This window comes from Lepus europaeus, chromosome 18, assembly GCF_033115175.1.
Source record: "Lepus europaeus isolate LE1 chromosome 18, mLepTim1.pri, whole genome shotgun sequence".
NCBI classification, from domain to species: Eukaryota; Metazoa; Chordata; class Mammalia; order Lagomorpha; family Leporidae; genus Lepus; species Lepus europaeus.
This window is the reverse complement of record NC_084844.1, coordinates 66,993,619-66,999,860: the sequence shown is the minus strand read 5'-3', so window position 1 is coordinate 66,999,860 and position 6,242 is coordinate 66,993,619.

Genomic DNA, 6,242 nt, shown 5'->3' with positions numbered 1-6,242 from the left:
GGTCATTATGGAGCCAGTAAGAAAAACATCAAACCAGAAAGCCAGACCATGGACCTTCCCTGAATACAGAGTGTGGAGTTAGTATGAGAGTTATATTCTGTGCATCTCTCTCTCTTTGGAATCTAAGAGGTCCCTGCACCATCTGAAATACTGTTACAGCCTTCCCTACCCTGCCCTTGCCACATCTGACATCCCACTGCAGAACCCGCCACCTCTGACCCCATGTTACATCCCACCAATGCTTGGGTTGACCACATCCCAGAGTACCTGGGTTTGAGCCCAGGTTCCATTTCCAATTCTGCTTTCGATTACACATACCCTGGGAGGCAGCAGGTATGTGGTCCCTGCACCCACACGGGAAACCTAAATTCAATTCTAGATTCCTGGCTTCAGTCCACCTCACCCCAAGTGTTGTAGCCATTTCAGAAGTGGACCAGCACATGGAAGATTCATTCTCTCTCTCTCTAATTTGAAATATTTGGAAATGTAAAGGATATAAATGTCATTGAAAAATGGCCGTAGGATTTTGACATGGAAAACACAAAATAATGCTTTTATTTGATTTTGTCCCTATACAGATTCTCTCCTTCATGCAATTACGTTAATTTCTTTTGGATAATTTCTTATAATTTTATTAATATATCTCACATTAACACAGGATATGCAATTTTGCTACATTCCCTTTCCATGGTCTTTTTAAAAGTGTATTAGTTTATTTATTTACTTGAAAGACAGTGTGCCACAGAGAGAATGACAGAGAGAGAGAAAGCATCCTTATTTTTGTCAGTTTACATAATTATGGGACACATTTTATGTATGTGGGACCATTTCATTAAAGGATAAATGTTTTATTTATCAAAGGACTTATTGTTTTAGGATTATTGAATTATTAGAGTTCCTCATATGGCCTTTTAAAAAAGTTTGGCTTGGCAGTGGATATTTGGTGTAGTAGGTAAGATGCTGCTTGGGACACTCATGTTCATATCTAAATGCCTGCTTGCAAGTCTTGGCTGCACTTTGGGACTACTACCCACATGGGAGCCTGGATCGAGTCCAGGGCTGTGATTTTTGATTACTGAGTCTGTTGCCAACATTTGGGGAATGAAGCAGCATAGGGACAGCTCCCTCTGTCACTGTATCTCCCTATTTCTCTTTCTATATCTTTCTCTCCATGTGTCTCTCTCTCTTCCAAACCAAATAAATGTAAATACATTATTCAAATTTTCCTGAATTATTCCCCAAGTAAATGGCTTCCATATAATGGTCATGTATCACATCACAATGAGAATACATTTCGGGAAAGGCATCATTAGGAAATTTAGTCACTGCTGCACATCACAAAATATATCTACACAAGCCAAGATCTATGCCATTACTAGTCAATATAATCTTACAGGATAACCGGGGTTCTATGTGATGGGCTGTCATTCATTGAAGCTGTGTTATCAAATACATGACAGGATGTAGTGTTTTCTGAGGAGTGAAATATTAGAAGTTTAAGGTACTACCATTTCCTGCTGTGATGTGGGTATTTATTTGGTATCCAAGAAATCTGGTCAATGATATAATCAGCATGGTTTTCACCTATTATTTGTTCTTGAACGTTCCTTAACACAGTCAAGGAAATACATGACTAACTCACAACAAGTATCATATTAAGTGAGGAAAAGCTAGAAGCATTTCTACTAAGGTACAGAACCAGACAAGGATGCCCACTCTCACCATTGCTATTCAATAGCATTCTAGATGTTTTAGTCAGAGCCATTAAGCGAGAAAAAGAAATCAATGTAATACAAATTGGAATGGAGAAAGTCAAATTATCCCTGTTTGCAGATGACATGATCATATATGTAGGGAAAACACAAGATGCCACTAAGAGACTGCTGAAACTCAGGGCTGGTGCTGTGGCATAGCAAGTAAAGCCACCGCCTGCAGTGCTGGCATCCCATATGGTGCTGGTTCTAGTCCCAGCTGCTCCACTTCTGATCCAGGTCTCTGCTATGGCCTGGGAAAGCAGCAGCAGATGACCCAAGCTCTTGGGCCCCTACGCACATGTGGGAGACCTGGAAGAAACTCCTGGCTCCTGGCTTCAGATTGGTACAGCTCCAGCTATTGCAGCCATCTGGGGAGTGAACTATCAGATAGAAGACCTCTCTCTCTCTCTCACTATCCCTCTCTTTCTCTCTCTCTCTGTCTGCCTCTCCTTCTCTCTGTGTGTATTCTGACTTTAAAGTAAATAAATAAATCTTTAAAAAAAGACTGCTGAAACTCTTAAGAGAGTTTGGTAAAGTTGCAGGATATGAAATCAACAAACAAATATCAATACCCTTTGTATACACAGAAAAATGCCAGTATCATTCACAATAGCTACAAAATATTTCAATACCTTAGAGTAAATTTAACCAAGGATGTCAAAGTTCTCTACAATGAAAATTACAATATATTAAAACAAGAAGTCAAAGAAGACACAAAAAATTGGAAGAACCTTCCACACTTGTAGATTGGAAGAATTAACATAATCAAAATGCCCATACTATCCATCACAATTTACATATTCAAAGTCATCTTAAAAACAAACAAGCAAAAAAAAACAAAAAACAAAGTGGTCAAAATCAAAGTACCAATGACATTCTTCTCAGATCTACAGGAAACAATGCTAAAATTTGTATGAAAGTACAAGAGACCCCAGATAGCTAAAGCAATTGTAAACAAGAAAAAAAAAAAGCCAGAGGTATCACAATACCAGACTTTAAGTTATCTTACAAGGCACTTATGTTCAAAACAAGCCTGCTACAGGCACAAAAATAGACATATAACCAAGGGAACAGAATAGAAGCCCCAGAAATTAATCCACACCTCTATAGCCAACTAATCTTTGACAAAGGAACTAAAATTGATCCTTGAAGAAAGGCCAGTCTCTCTCTCTTCTAAAATAGATTTATTTATTTGAAATTCAGCATTACAAACAAGAGAAGGAGAGGCAGAGAGAGAGAGAGAGAGAGAGAGAGAGAGGTCTTCCAACTGCTGGTTTACTCCCCAATTGGCTGCAGTGGCCAGAGCTGCGCCGATCTGAAGGTAGGAGCCAGGAGTTTCCTCCAGGTCTCCCACAAGGGTGCAGGGACCCAAAGGCTTGGGCCATCCTCCACTGCTCTCCCAGGCCATAGCAGAGAGCTGGATCAGAAGTGGAACAGCTGGGATATGAACTGGAGCCCATATGGGATGTTGGCACTGCAGGTGTTAGCTTTACCTGCTACACAGGCATTGGCTTTACCCGCTACACCACAGTGCCAGCCCCCAGGCCGGTCTCTTCAACAAAGTGTTGCAAGATGACTGAATCTCCACATGAAGAAGTATGAAACAAGACCTCTATCTTATAGGTTATACAAAAATCAACTCAAATGGATCAGGGATCTAAATCTATGATCTGATACCAGCAAATTACTAGGGAACATTGGGGACATTTTGGCATAGGCAAAGACTTCTTCGAGAAGACCCAGAAGCACAGGCAATAAAAGCAAAAATAAACAAATAGGATTACATCAAGCTAAGAATCTTTTGTACTGCAAAGGAAACACAGCAAAGTGAAGAAGCAACTGATAGAACAGGAGAAAATATTGCAAACTATGCAACTGATAAGAGATTAATATCCAGAACCTACAAAGAGCTCAAGAAACTCATCAAAAGGAAATGAACAATCCTGTTAAGAAATGGGTAAATAACTCAATCAGGCATTTTTTAAAGGATGAAATTCAAATGGCCAACAGACACCTGAAAGATACCCAGGATAACTAGCCATCAAGGAAATGAGAACAAAAACCACAATGAGGTTTTCCCTCATCACAATTAGAATAGCTAATATGCTAAAATCAATAAACCACAAATGTCAGTGATGATGTCAGGGAAAGCTGGGAATGTAAACTGGTACAGCCATTGTGGAAGACAGTATTAAGATACCCAAGAAATCTGAAAACAAATCTACCATATGACCCAGCCATCACCCTTCTGGGAATTTACCCAAAAAATGAAATCAGCATATGAGAGAGTTTACCTGTACCCCTATGTTTACTGCAGCCCAATTTGCAGTAGCTAAGATACAGAATCAACCCAGATGCCCATCAACCAATGTTTAGATAAAGAAAATGTGGTACATATACACTATGGAATGCTACATAGCCATAAAAAACAATGAAATTTTGTTGTTTGCAACAAAATGGATGCAACTGGAATCAATTATACCTAGTGAAATAAACCAGCCCCAATGAGAAAAATGTTTTCCATGATCTGTGGTAAATAATAGAGTATAAAAATTTATTGTATATGAGTGAAATGGACATTTTGTGGTTTGATTATTGTTTACAGCTCTTGTCTCTACCTTTGAAGAACAGTGTTTTGTTTGTTTCTCCTTCTTACTGCTTGTTACATGTGACTTGTTACTACTTGTGTTAGTGGGGGGTTAAGCTTATGATTATAAAATAAACTGAAATTAAGTCATTGTAAAAATTAAAAGAAGGCCAGCGCTGTGGCTTAACAGGCTAATCCTCTGACTTGCGGTGCTGGCACACCGGGTGCTAGTCCTGGTTGGGGCGCCGGATTCTATCCCAGTTGCCCCTCTTCCAGGCCAGCTCTCTGCTATGGCCCAGGAAGGCAGTGGAGGATGGCCCAAGTTCTTGGGCCCTGCACCCGCACGGGAGACCAGGAGAAGCACCTGGCTCCTGGCTTTGGATCAACGAGATGCGCCGGCTGCAGCAGCCATTGGAGGGTGAACCAACGGCAAAAAGGAAGACCTCTCTCTCTCTCTCACTATCCACTCTGCCTGTCAAAAAAAAAAAAAAGAATTAAAAAAAATTTTTAAAAAGTGTAAGAAAGGAATGGTAAGGGAGGGTAGAGTAGGAAGTATCACAATGCACCTAAATCTGCATATGTGAAATACATGAAATTTACTCAACTTTTATAAATTTAAAAATTATCTCAAAAACCCAAAGTGCTGAGTTTTTTTTTTAAATGTTAAAACTATCACTCCTTCAAATGCCACTTACCTAATGGCAATGTTGGTTATTTTTCAGCCCTAACTTCCCCTGTCGGGGCTAGTGGCCCTGGCCCGACATGAGATGCAGCAGGCTGAGGCTGTCCCTTATCTAATCCTGTTTCCTGTGCTTATTGTCCTAAAGGCTGAAGGCACAAGATTTTTCATCCCACACTCCTGCAGGCAGGATGTGACTTCTGATGAAGGTGTATGATGTTCTTTGCTCTATCAGCAGAGCTTGTACCCTGATCTTTGCTACCTTGTATACTTGTTTCATTCCTGTACTATGCATGATTGTACACAATGAATGTTATCTGTATGGGGCCTGGGATATATATCCTTGTGTTTCTTGGTGCTCGGGGCTGGAGACTGAAGGGTTTCCCTAGGGAGACTGCCTCCAGTCCCTCATCGCCGGGCCCCCTACTTTGGCTTGGAACGCAACGAGGCAATAAACGTGGTGATGAATTGACTGAGTGTGCGTGTCTCCATGTGGTTTGTCGGGTGGCCTCCGACAGCTGGTGCCATGACTCGGATTCATCTCATCCACAGGTAAGCCTCTGTAAGAGGGAAGGCTGCGGCGGTAGCAGGCTGTAGGGATTACAAGGGAGGCACATAAGCATGAGTAGGGCATGGCAGACTAGGGCTTGCCCAGGGAGCCTCTCCTATTGCCCATGGGGAATATACAGTCACATCTAAATGTGACAAGGATATAAAGGCCTTGTTAAAAAGTGCCGGGATGTCGGTTGCAGGAGAAAGGAGGGAGCAATTGGCACGTGTAGGACTTAAAAGACAAAAAATTTCTCAGGAGCCCCTCTAAGCCATAACTATGGAATATGCGCATTTAAACGTGTCAAAGTGTCCGGACTACCCATTCTATTTTTGTATTATGTACTAACTCTACCCTTGTTATTGATAGGAATGCTTGGGCAGATTATGCGTGGTTGGCTTTAAAAAAAAAAAGTAAATGAAAATATGCCCCAAATAGTTAACATTGCACAAACCTACAAAAATGTAACAATTACAGTTAGTAAGAGGCTACTATCATTATGGCTAAGTGGTTACCCACCGTGTTCCATCCGCTGAAAAGATCCTAATTTAGAGGGACTACAGACAATGGCTCTAAACAATATTTGAATATCAAATCTAAACAATATTTGAAGAAATTGGTAAAATAAATATTTTTAATTTCTCCTACTAAAATGCTCAGTCTCATTATTTA